The 13,693-nt window shown below is 44.0% G+C and overlaps 1 protein-coding gene across 2 annotated transcripts in view; it reads left to right on the top strand.

Moving 5' to 3' along the window:
• Window positions 1-621: 621 nt before the first annotated feature.
• The window catches only part of LOC115114517 (tensin-3), an 82,654-nt gene continuing 69,582 nt past the window's right edge, over window positions 622-13,693 (top strand). Inside the window, exon 1 of one of the 2 annotated variants that reach the window (XM_029642819.2) lies at window positions 622-805. The gene's annotated coding sequence lies outside the window, so the exon portion shown is untranslated. Of the gene's footprint in view, window positions 806-3,046; window positions 3,482-13,693 lie in introns of those variants that run through there. The other variant, XM_029642818.2, reaches the window with a different exon arrangement.

Consider the following 13,693-nt stretch of genomic DNA (forward strand, 5'->3'; position numbering starts at 1 on the left):
CCAGTGTTCCACTAGTGTTTACACCCTTATGTTATCCAGTCCTACCTGTTTTTCCATAGGTAGGACTGACAGTGAAGATTTGTGAAGAACAGAATCAACAACCTTTGCATAATCAAAACAGTTGCTTTGTGAGGTGTTCACTGTCGAAGGTGTAAACCCATGTACACTGTTATCCATTGTTATGTAAATGCAGCCTGAATAGCACCAGCAGGCCTTGCCTTGGCCCCAAGTCAGAGCAGGTCCACCGAGGCCCAGGCCCAGCGAGTCCCAGGAGCCAACACATGTAAATCCTCTGTGGAAATGCACCAATAGTGGGTTCACCCATAGATGGTGCTAACGGCTAATCATTGACGGTTTGCCCAGGGAGTTGGCTTGCGCTCTGACAAACTCAATGGGGTTATTGAAGAACAAGTCCCATACCACTCATACACTGTTCTAAATATTTTGTTGCTGTGGAAATTTACCACACAATCTTAACTGACAACTCCAAATAAGCCATATTATGAAAACGTATGCAATCCTTTCATAAGATGATATACTAACAGGAAGCTGTTTTAGATGACAACAACCCAGAAATGTCAGTGTGTGTGTAGGCTGGTGATATGAGGACTGTTTTTTAGAACAATGGCAGGCTTTATTTTGGACAGAGTCAATCATTAGCTGGTCACTCCTTCAGTAACCAAGGTTCGCCACTCACAAATTGCTGTTATGTAAGCCAGATTCCACTGTCCTCAGGTCAGCTACCAAAGAACTGAATCATCTCCAACATGCCACGGGTCATTGTAACACTGCTACACAACAGAAGGTACAGTTAAGTGAATTTCAATAGTGTTCAAAATGTGTTCTTCTGAAACCCTGTGGCGACTGCAACCTACTCTATAGAGATGATCTGTCATTACAATGTATTCATTGTAAGTTTCGGGTTATGCACTTTCTTCCACGTCAACATGTCACACGTCCTGGGGGTTGGTATAGCTGTTGTTGCCGATAGTTACTGTAGGTCTATGTACTTCAATTTGGTCTGTTGTCTTACTTGCATTTAATGTGGTCCCAGTGGTTGGTATTGCTGTAACCCACTTCCGTTCTTCATGTGTCGTCTTGACTTGCTTCATTCTAGATAATATGCCAAATATTCATAGAAAAATAAACAGTTCAGATGGATAAACATTATAATGATCATATTTTAGACTGATCTATAGATGAAAATACATATAAAACAAACACAATAAACCAAACACAAACAAATATTGCTGCATAGGGAATACCTCTCATCTGATACTTACTATACTATACAGATGACAATCAATAGTCAATTACATATTTTGATGGTGGTCCCATCTTTATTCATTTTTACCAGCTGTATATGGTGTATATACTGTACATTATAATGAGCGTGAAGGTCACCCTTGTAAGAGCTACCGGGGCGGCAGGTTAGCCTAGTGATCAGAGTGTTGGACTAGTAACCGAAAGGTTGCAAGTTCAAATCCCAAAGCTGACAAGGTACAAATCTGTCCTTCTACCCCTGAACAGGCAGTTAACCCACTGTTCCTAGGCCGTCATTGAAAATAAGAATTTGTTCTTAACTGACTTGCCTAGTTAAATGAAGGTAAAATAAAAAAATATATATACAAAAGTATGTGGACAACCCTTAAAATGAGGGGATTCTGTTATTTCAGCCACACCCGTTTCTGACAGGTGTATAAAATCGAGCACACAGCCATGCAATCTCCATAGACTGACATTGGCAGTAGAATGGCCTTACTGAAGAACTCAGAGACTTTCAACGTGGCACTTGTCATAGGATGACACCTTTCCAACAAGTCAGTTTGTCAAATTTCTGCCCTGCTAGTGCTGCCCCGGTCAACTGTAAGTGCTGTTATTGTGAAGTGGAAACGCTTAGGAGCAACAACGACTCAGCCGCGAAGTGGTACACCACACAAGCTCACACAACGGGACCGCCGAGTGCTGAAGCGTGTCGCGTGTAAACATCGTCTGTCCTCGGTTGCAACACTCACTACTGAGTTATAAACGGCCTCTGGAAGCAACGTCAGCACAATAACTGTTTGTTGGGAACTTCATGAAATGGATTTCCTTGGCCGAGCAGCCACACACAAGCCTAAGATCACGCTTCACCATCTGGCAGTCCGACAGACGAATCTGGGTTTGGCGGATGCCAGGAGAACACTACCTGTCCCAATGCATGGTGCCAACTGTAATGTTTGGTGGAGGAGGAATAATGGTCTATGACTGTTTTTCATGGTTCGGCCTAGTCCCCTTAGTTCCAGGAAAGGGAAATCTTAACACTACAGCATACATACATTCTAGACGATTCTGCGCTTCCAACTTTGTGGCAACAGTTTGGGGAAGGCCCTTTCCTGTTTCAGCATGACAGTGCCTCCACGACGTGAGGTCCATACAGAAATGGTTTGTTGAGATTGGTGTGGAAGAACTTGACTGGCCTGCACAGAGCCCTGACCTCAACACTATTCGCCCAGCATCAGTGCCCTACCGAACTAATGCTCTTGTGGCTGAACGGAAGCAAATCCCAGAAGAGTGGAGGCTGTTGTAGCAGCAAAGGGGGGACCAACTCCATTTTAATGCCCATGATTTTGGAATGAGATGTTTGACAAGAAGGTGTCCACATACTTTTGGTCATGTTGTGCATTTCCTTGAGGGCTCCAGACACTTCAACAAATGGCTCAACTAAGCAGAATAGATTTCAATGATTTTTGTTTTACCAGCTGATCAAATGTTCAGCATAATGTGCCCCCCTGTTCCATCACCCCCACCCTGTACGTGCGTGCGTGTGTGTGTGTGTGTGTGTGTGTGTGTGTGTGTGTGTGTGTGCGTGTGCGTGTGCGTGTGTGTGTGTGTCCATCCACTGGCCCGCTCTGGCAAAAACTGAAGCAGACATGGAGGCATTATGAGAATGTGTGTGAGTGAGAGAGAGGTGGAGTGGGTGGAAAGGGAGGAGGGAGGGAGAGTGGAAGAGGGAGGGATCAGCGAGGGAGGCAGCCCCAGCTCAGCCACAGTGGGAGGACTATCCCATGCCAGGACTTGTGTCTGCGGCAGCACCTAGCAGCCTTCACTGACTGAAGGAAGTGTGTTGGGGGTTGAGTGGAGCAGAGCAGTGCAGCAGTTCAGGAACAGAGTAGGGCTTCCATTTTAACAAGGCCAACAGAAGCCAACAGCCAGTAGTAGGAGTCAGCTGCAACAGCCTGGGAGGGAGCTGCAGTGGGGGCGGCAAAGCCGGACAAAGTGAGCTCACAGAAGTGCCTCTGATCACCCTGCAACCGCATTCCAGCACAGGAGAATGAGCCAGTCAGCCTCCTCTAAGCCTGTGTGACGGGACCTAAACTAAACCTCATCTTCTCTTCTTTGCCTGGACATTATCACCCTCCTCTTTTTCAGCAGTGTCTAACTGACAAGGGATTTCAAAGGAAGAAGGAGAATAAAAGTTCCTATTTTCAGTTTTGAAACGGTAAGGTTTGGAGTTTTAAGTAGTTTGTAGTGTTTTACTTGCAGGGGAGATGGTTTTTGTGTTGTGCTAGTACTTCAAATCAGTTCTTGAGTAGTTTCATGCAGTCTGGTGATGTTATCAATGCTTCTCTCTTTATCCTGTGGTTCAAGCACATTTAATTCAGTGGAATTCATTCAAAATATAAAATGGGGGCATTGCTTAGTCTTTATTTACTTTGGCTCTGTGCCCTACTTGTGTGTGTGTGTGTGTGTGTGTGTGTGTGTGTGTGTGTGTGTGTGTGTGTGTGTGTGTGTGTGTGTGTGTGTGTGTGTGTGTGTGTGTGTGTGTGTGTGTGTGTGTGTGTGTGTGTGTGTGTGTGTGTGTGTGTGTGTCAGCGAGGGGGGGTGGACCATGCGGAATTCTGAAGAGAGAGAAGGGGGTCATTCAAACTCAACGTGCAGTGTGGGTGTGATTTCTTTGAATGATACAGAGTGTTGTTAATTAAAAAACCATGATCTCTTCATCAAGCTTTGGCTGCAGCTTTGAGAGAATCGCGCCACTGTGAATGTCCTACTGGTTAAGCTTTCTTTTGTAATGGTTTGGTACTCTATGATGGTTGGGGCTTTGCTGTGCTGGAGACCTTTCAGAGCTAGCATAGTCCTCAATGAGTCTGCAGCATTTCTTTTTTCATTTCATTTTTTACTAAATTTGTTGAATGGCTGGTCTGCTGGGAGGAAGAAAAGATGGAAAGAGAAAGAGAGATATACATATTCTTCAAGCCACAGCTGCTGCGTGGTATTCCAGGCCTCGGGGCTGCACTTTTTAGGCAGCCATTGTTGATGACATGTACAAGAGTCCCTCTTACCTCACATTGGCTATACCCTCCTCCTTACCTGTCTAGATATCTCAATTTCTCTCCTTCCTGTAGCTATCTATCTTTAAAACAAACAGAAGAAAAGCTCTACTGCACCATGAACACACACATAAGAACACACACATACAGATAATGTTTCACTATCAATAGGAACTGTGAGACAAGTGTAGAAAGAACACAGAAAACATGGGAGTTCTTCTCTGTCTCTCTCTCTACCTTTGATAAAAGAGGGATTACAAAGAGCTAGCTGGGAGACAGATGGATAGGACCCTGATAATGTGGTTTGGAAGAAGGCTAGTGTGTGTGTACAGTAAGCTAAGTAGAAAAAGGCATTCTGTTCTTCACAGGGCAGGGACTGACTGTAGGGCTGAGAGCTGCTGGGGCAGTATAGTGTCACAGAAAGGAGCAGCTAGCCGCACAGCACACATATGTAAGCCATTAGCCAGAGTGAAGAGAGGGAGAGCACTGAGAGAGAGAGAAAGAGAGAGAAAACGGGAGGGTAATCCATTTTGGAACGCATTCCTCTATGACCTTGGGAACGAAGGTGGTAATTAGGTGGTGCTTTAGGAGGCTGGTGGGTGCTGCTGCTGCACACAGATTCAGCCAGAGGCAGGGAACGAAGGTGGTAATTAGGTGGTGCTTTAGGAGGCTGGTGGGTGCTGCTGCTGCACAGATTCAGCCAGAGGCAGGGAACGAAGGTGGTAATTAGGTGGTGCTTTAGGAGGCTGGTGGGTGCTGCTGCTGCCAGAGGCAGGGAGATTCAGCCAGAGGCAGGGAACGAAGGTGGTAATTAGGTGGTGCTTTAGGAGGCTGGTGGGTGCTGCTGCTGCACAGATTCAGCCAGAGGCAGGGAACGAAGGTGGTAATTAGGTGGTGCTTTAGGAGGCTGGTGGGTGCTGCTGCTGCACACAGATTCAGCCAGAGGCAGGGAACGAAGGTGGTAATTAGGTGGTGCTTTAGGAGGCTGGTGGGTGCTGCTGCTGCACAGAGATTCAGCCAGAGGTAATTAGGTGGTGCTTTAGGAGGCTGGTGGGTGCTGCTGCTGCACACAGCCAGAGGTGTGGTAATTAGGTGGTGGGTGCTGCTGCTGCACAGGCCAGGCTGGTGGTGCTTTAGGAGGCTGGTGGGTGCTGCTGCTGCACACAGATTCAGCCAGAGGCAGGGAACGAAGGTGGTAATTAGGTGGTGCTTTAGGAGGCTGGTGGGTGCTGCTGCTGCACACAGATTCAGCCAGAGGCAGGGAACGAAGGTGGTAATTAGGTGGTGCTTTAGGAGGCTGGTGGGTGCTGCTGCTTCAGCCAGAGGCAGGGAACAGATTGGTGCAGCCTGCTGCTGCAGATTCAGCCAGAGGCAGGGAACGAAGGTGGTAATTAGGTGGTGCTTTAGGAGGCTGGTGGGTGCTGCTGCTGCACACAGATTCAGCCAGAGGCAGGGAAGCAGCTCGCTTTCATTTCCCTTCCAAAACATCCTGTGAAAATGAGACACAACTATATGTTTGAGTTCCAGAATTGCTAAATAAACAGCATGAAAAAGATCCCCTTTTCTCCAGTTCCCCCTCCTGCTGCTTTTACAGATTCCACCGTTTTGTTTATTTCAGCCCTTCGGTGTTGAATGGGCCTCAAAGCCACAGCGTAAATGCATCGAGCGAGACAGGAAACAGGCAGAACAAACTATGGCCTCTTCTCCCCAAAGCCACTTCATCCATCCAGCCTATTATGTTGTTGTGGGAGATGTTATCCTCCCTGACTGTTTAAAGTGTGCTGCTGCTGCTGCTTCTATTCATGCCAGGTATAAGAGCATGCATGGTGCTCTGTCTGACTGACTGATGGGAATTAGGGTGGGTTATTAGATGGTGTCCAGATTTGAATGCTAAATACCTTCAGGAGCCCACAGTCTATGCAAACTAGCAGTAGCACTGAGAAGTGATATACCGCACCACAAGCAAAGAACATGCAGTGTTGAGGTGAAGAGTTGAACCTCAGCCATACAAAACTAAAGCGCAGGCTCAGCTATTCCAACCTTCCATATTGTGTGTGTACACTCCCTATAAAATAAAGTTGGACAAGAAAGACACAAAGACAACATTGGAAACAATATAAGAATTCCAATGCTCCATTGAACTCATATGCTTGTTTGCAGAGGCCTTAACTCTGTGACCCAAAGCCAGCGGAGATCCTACTAGTACTGAAAGGTGAAAGGATGGGTTGTAAATGACATATGACAAGGGCCAATTAAAAAACATTCCACCTTAGCAGTCTCCCCATAAGCAGCCGGACTTCCTGAAACGTTCAAAAACATGTTTGGTGTGGCTGAGGGTCGAAGATTAATGTTTCCCTGGCTGCCGAACCAAGCACACTGACTCCCAGAGAGACAGTAGGCTATGTGTGGCTGGTTTTTACATCGGTCCACAGCACAGCCAAGTCCTCCCATGCTTGGCTGTTCTGAGCCATATCCTCCCTTGCAGAAATATCACATTTTGTTTACTTAGCTTTCATCCTTCATTCCACTATTCATACATGGAAGTATGGCACATTCGACTTGTTAATACCATATTAACTTTAGGTCCTGGTGGAGAAGCTGACTCTACTTTATTGACCATAGATTTGGGTTCTGGCAATGTTTGGTTCAGAGAGAACTGGGAGGTTTCTTTTCTGGAGTGTTAAGTTGGTGGAGATCCGTCAGCTCTCCTTTTCACCACTGGAACATATTTTGGTTTAATGTGACCATGGTGAATTCTCAACTAACCCAATAATGGACTGCACTGCCACAAACTGTCAGTCATGAACCAAGGCCAGCCAATAGGAACACTTCTACATTTGATGTTTTGAGTCATGGAATGGAACTTACCACGAGCCAGCCAAGGGGTGATTGTTGGCCATCACATGTTGGCAATATATCCTAAGAAAGTAATAGTGTGGTGAACCTACATCCAATAAGGAATATTGGCTATTCCTGAGCAGTCAAATGATTGAGTAGACGGTGCCTATTTGATGCCAACTACTATCCCATTGATCTTTAAATCATGGACTTTGTTCACTACATTCTTTCCCTGTTCAATACCTCCCGTATATATTGACTGATCTACTGGTCCATTGAAATATGCCTAATTTAGTAAGACATGGCTATTATTGTAGTTATTGATCTGGTTTCTGGCCAGACACTGCTGGTGAAATAGTACCTGCTTGGTAAGTCAGGACATATGAATGATATTTACCAATAAAACAATGATTAGGACTTCTAAAGATGGCCAGCTGTGGTAGTAAGCACTGTGGACTTTATGGCTGCAGAGTGAGTTTTATCCCCTCCGTGTGGCTTAAGACACTGTCTTTAAAGGATTATGCTGCTTTCCTCACCTTAAGCTGTTTCATGTGCTGCTCCTTTTCCCTCTACACCAAGGACTCCCTCTCTCCGTTTTTCCATTCCTTTAAACAGCCATAGTTTATGCTTGTTTCACTTCTCTTGAGTTTCATCCACATCTAATGCTTCATTTCAATATCCATCCATATATATGTTTTTTTTAAACAAATCACTCTCACAGTCACACATACATACACACAGTCTCCACTCCATCATGATCACCCGAATGTGCCTTTCGTGTAAAACGTAACTGAGGATTCTGAAGACGTGTAGCAACCGGACGAATAACATACAAACAAAACTTTGATGTCTTCATTGGACTTTGTTGCTGTCGTCCAATCCTATGATCCCAATTGGATGACTTTATTATTTGTGACAGGCCAGAATGCTGAGTTTTTGTCAACCGTTGTCACCAACATGTGCTAAAAAATGAAAACAACCATGATGTCACTGTTCACATGATTGGGCCACGTTTCCATCCTCTGAGGCTGACCAACATTGATTACTAGTTGGTGGATTTTATCCTCAGCATATCAACAGCGCTCAGTGTTTCCTCTGCGTAGGCTGTCACTGTGAATAAGAATTTGTTCTTAACTGACTTGCCTAATTAAATAAAGGTTCCATTTCCCTGCAAATAAAGATGGAATATTCCATGCAGTGTCAACTACAGCCAGGTGAGAGGTGTAGTTTCCAGGACTGATCAGGGCTGGGTATCAATAATCTGAGGTGGTACCTCTCTTCGCCTCAGACCTCTCCTTCATGATGACTGAAAGAAAGGAAACCATTGGAGACTATTGAGACGCAGTCCCAGGCCTCACAGTGCTGAGTGATCTATATACATCTAAGCCTCGCTGACAGCGCCCACGCACCACAGCCCAGCCAGCATTTACCCATACCTCCAGGGGCTGTGTCAGCCAGGGGTTCCAGAGTAGACACACCTAAATCCCCTAGAATCCTTACCTACACTGGTATACCTGTTTCAGCTTGTTCTCTATGAAGCCTGCTGCTGGCAACCTACTTTTCAAACACCACTCTGCTTAGCTTAGGCCTACGCCTTCTCATCCGCATTTACTCTACTGTCTACTCCCAGTCATTGTGCCATGGGTGGGCTGTGCTTTCCGATCCTTAGCTCGGCTGCCTGGGACGGTTGTTGTGTTGTGCCCTTATGGCCGAGCGCCATGCCCTGAACCAGGAACAAAAGCACTCCTTGTAAATTAAAGAGCAATGATCTGTAGTGCATGTTGGGGCAAGTCACTGCTGTTTTCCTGACATGACTGATGAGAGACAGAATGGGACTATGGGAGAGAGAGGTTTAGTTGAAAGGAACTACCGCAGTGTGGAGTATGTCTGGATGATCTATATTGATATGGGATTGAGTATAAAATGATGGAGTTTTAGGATTACATGAAATAGATGAGTGGGTTTCCCTAACTTGTTTAACATATCTGTGCTCACATCGGAATGTAGATCTGTCATCAGGTATACTCTGAAATATGTTTTGATGTATCTAATAAATAAAAAAAAGTAGGATAGTCTTTATAAAATAATTAAACGTCAATATAATGTAGGCCTACCCTCCATAGAGCTTCGTGGGATGAGGAAGACTTTGCCCACATTGATTCTATCAAATACCTTATCAAGGGCCGACTATCAAACACAGACTTTAACCTCAAACAGACTTTCAACTCAAACAGGCTTTAACCTCAGCGTTTTGAATAACTTTATTAAGTACAGTGAAATGTCTTTCTATACCCAAAATAAAGTTATCAATATCAATGTAGTTCTAAAAGTAACAGAAGGTAGAACAAAAACACATATACAGGGTCAGTTCCAATAGCATATTTACAATGTGCAGGGATACTGGAGTGATAGAGGTAGATACAGTACTGTATGTATAGGGGTAAGTTGACTAGGCATCAAGATATATGGCAAACAGAGTAGCATCAGTGTATATTATGTTTGTGTGTGAGGGTGTGTGCGTGTGTGTAGAGTCAGTATAACTGTTATTTGTCTGAGCAAATTAAGTGTGTGTTTGGGTGCATTTGCGTGTGTGTGTTTGTGTGTATGTGTGTGTGTGTGTTTGTGTGTTGGAGTGTCAGTGTGCGTGAGTGTGTAGAGTCCTTTGAGTGTGTAGAGTCCTTTGAGTGTGCATAGAGACAGTGCACATTTTTTTTTTTAAATTCAAGGGTCAACTCAGGTAGTCATTTTGTTCTCTATTTAGCAATCTTATGGCTTGGGGATTGAAGGTAAAGTACTGGAGGTTACCCATCTCCTGTCTCTGAAACTATGCTCTGACACTTTCTTAAACACAGTCCAGTCCAATCTCCCTCTCACCTAGTCCCCTCCGCCACTGAAAACACAACCCTCAAATGTTGGCCAGTCAACCTTTTCATACATTTCTGATAGACAGTTTTTCCTGCAGCTTCTGGAGAAAATGGACATACCCTGCTATTACACTAACTGCAGACCCTTGTGACACCCCCTACACACACACACACACACGCACACACACACACACACACACACGCGCGCGCACACACGCACACACGCACACACGGCCCCTTTTCATTCTTCTCAGAGGGGTTTAAGCCCCTGGGTGCAGTAGTCCACGGCCCCCTGGTTTTATGGTCCTGGCCCCTTTCTCCAGAGTCCTTCAAAGTGTTTGCCTTTAGCCTGCAGTCACTTCAGACTTGATTACAGTTTTTAACAATCACTTTGGCACTAATTTCAGAACCTTGTGGTCCTTTTTCAAAACTCTAGACACAAAACTCAAAACGGCCATCACTTGTAACACAGGCTGTCCAATGTTAAAAACATTGCATTGTGCATTCATATCGTTAAAGAAACCTTGCACTTGCAGAATCATTGGTTAAAATAACTAATTTATCATGAAATACCATAGGAACATTAATTTAGATCACCCACACACAAGATACCTATAGTTTCACTGTGTAGTTGTTCATACAATCATTAAATATTGTAGAACGAAATATGTGATACATGTTTCATTATGCTACTACACGTAAACACATCACTGTAAAAGGACTAGTAGAGAGAATACTACAGACACAGTGGAATCATTTAACAAAATATTACATTTATTGATGAAATACAATAAAATCACAACATAGGTTTCTTTGAATAAAAGCAAAAATAATTAGCTACAAAAAAAGAAAAAACAGTTAAAGGTCAACTGCAGTGTTCCTCACCTGGCTTACTGTAAAACATCACTGCAGTGTTCCTCACCTGGCTTACTGTAAAACATCACTGCAGTGTTCCTCACCTGGCTTACTGTAAAACATCACTGCAGTGTTCCTCACCTGGCTTACTGTAAAACATCACTGCAGTGTTCCTCACCTGGCTTACTGTAAAACATCACTGCAGTGTTCCTCACCTGGCTTACTGTAAAACATCACTGCAGTGTTCCTCACCTGGCTTACTGTAAAACATCACTGCAGTGTTCCTCACCTGGCTTACTGTAAAACATCACTGCAGTGTTCCTCACCTGGCTTACTGTAAAACATCACTGCAGTGTTCCTCACCTGGCTTACTGTTAAACATCACTGCAGTGTTCCTCACCTGGCTTACTGTAAAACATCACTGCAGTGTTCCTCACCTGGCTTACTGTTAAACATCACTGCAGTGTTCCTCACCTGGCTTACTGTAAAACATCACTGCAGTGTTCCTCACCTGGCTTACTGTAAAACATCACTTCAGTGTTCCTCACCTGGCTTACTGTAAAACATCACTGCAGTGTTCCTCACCTGGCTTACTGTAAAACATCACTGCAGTGTTCCTCACCTGGCTTACTGTAAAAAGCTAAACAAAAGATTGATTACTACTTCTATATTTCCATCAACCCTGTCTTGTGGATTTGGCCACAGGTTCTCATCCATATCACAATGGATGTTTTCATTAGCCAAACATCTTGGGAAGAATCTTCGGGCATGGCAAATCCAGGCCTGACCTGACACTAGTCTACTGTGATGTCATTGCATGCGTCATCCATGGCCTGAAGAAGGGCCGCTTGTTCGTGAGGGCGCCTATCATATACAGTACCTTCCACCTCCATGTGGAGAAAAAATATTAAATCGGGTTAAGGAAAGGAGAGTATGGGGGTAAGCACAGGGTGGTAAATTGTGGATGGGCCTGAAACCATGCTTGCACCATTTGAGCATGGTGGAACCTGACATTATCTCACACAATGACATAGGTCATGCTATCAGCTCTACAGACCTGATTTAGCTCATCAAGGACAGTTACATTCAAACAGCGAATCATGTGGCTGCCTGCAACTCAATATATAGAGTATATAGAGTAGAGAGCTCTAGATGTTGTTCAACCAAACATTAGAACGGGCAAGATGCTTAATCTAAGCAACTTTGACCGTGGTATGATTGTTGGTGCTACACATGGTGATTCCAGCATTTCTGAAACAGCTGCCTTCCTGGGATTTTTACGCACTACAGTCTCTAGAGTTTACAGAGAATGGTGCGATAAACAAAACACATTCAGTGAGCTGCAGTTCTGTGGGCAAAACCACCTTGTTCATGAGAGAGGTCAGAAGAAAATGTCCAGACTCATTCAAGCTAACAGAAAGGCCACAAAACGCTCAAATAACAGCTGTTTAAAACAGTGGTGTGCAGAAGGGCATCTCTTAACGTACAACACCGTGAATAATTCAGGCTGTTGTTGAGGCAAAAGTACTAGATTGGTGTACTTAATAAAGTGGCCGATGAGTGTACAGTAATGTCAAATCTGAAAACATGGTCTGGAAAAGTGGTACATGTGACCATAGAAACAGTGTCTGATAAAGAATGATGATGAAATATTACATCCATAGATAATGTAGGCCAATTGGTTCATGTTCCACGGTAATTGGTGTCAATGGATCTCGTTATCATGAAACCTTCATGATCTAAACATGGAATATCGTTTGTCAGTTTCCGTAAAACTACGCATTAAGAGTAACGCAACAGTTACTTATCATTTTGAGCAGTTGTATCAATTGATAGTTAGATCGTTGTAATGAAATGAATAGACAGTCATCTCAGATGTAATGTGTGAATTGCATTTTGAAATGGTAATACTTTGATGTTAAGTTGTGTCATTTTGAACAGGTGATTTAAGTTCAATGAACAAGTGATCTTAGCTTTATGTGTATTGTATCCAAGCAATTAGAAAGAAAGTTAAAGCTTTGAAAAATGTGCATTTTGATCATTGGTTGTGCGCTTGTGTCTAGAGTTTTGAAAAATGACATCAAGGTTCCGAAAACAGTGCCAAAGTGAATGTAAAAAACTGTAACAGGCACATTCAGACCTTTTCACTGTTAATCACAACAAACAATCAGGTGACCGTACTGAAACACGACATTTCGATTCAATCCCTTTGTCGTTGGGAGTGTGTGGTGTTAGGGTGGGAGCAGAAATACATTCCAAGCTGACTATTTGTGGTCATCCTGTTGGTCTAGATTAGATAGAGGTCAGGCATGCAATAAACTGACACGTAGATATTGAGAGTTTTGTTGTTTCGTAATTCTATCTCTACACAGCCATGCCAAAGCTATCCCTCTGTGGTAACTAACGTGAAATCAATACTGATCTGAGTGTGTTGTGAATTTATGAAACTTCTTTCAGTTTGATTCCTTACTTTGATTCTCGTTGTTACTGAGATGATAAAACTGATAGAATGACCTACAAATAGAACATGATTCTGATGTGAAAATGATTCCTAGAAGAATTCACGCTGGGATTTGTATTGTGGTATTTTGGATGGATTATCTTCGTAGGGGCGCCAGTTAACTGCCTGCCTGTTGTTTAAAGAATCACTTCCCTATTCCCCAGCTGACAGGAAAGACAGAGCACGAGGCCAAAACACAGATCACAGATGGATAGATAAGAGATGTGTGGATGAGTGGGGGAAGCCTCTCTCTCCCCAGCAGCTACACAGGAAGTTCATGACCATGAGGTCACAGGAACAAGCCATATTTCAGGACTACACAG

Source organism: Oncorhynchus nerka, linkage group LG9b (genome assembly GCF_034236695.1).
Source record: "Oncorhynchus nerka isolate Pitt River linkage group LG9b, Oner_Uvic_2.0, whole genome shotgun sequence".
Taxonomy (NCBI): domain Eukaryota; kingdom Metazoa; phylum Chordata; class Actinopteri; order Salmoniformes; family Salmonidae; genus Oncorhynchus; species Oncorhynchus nerka.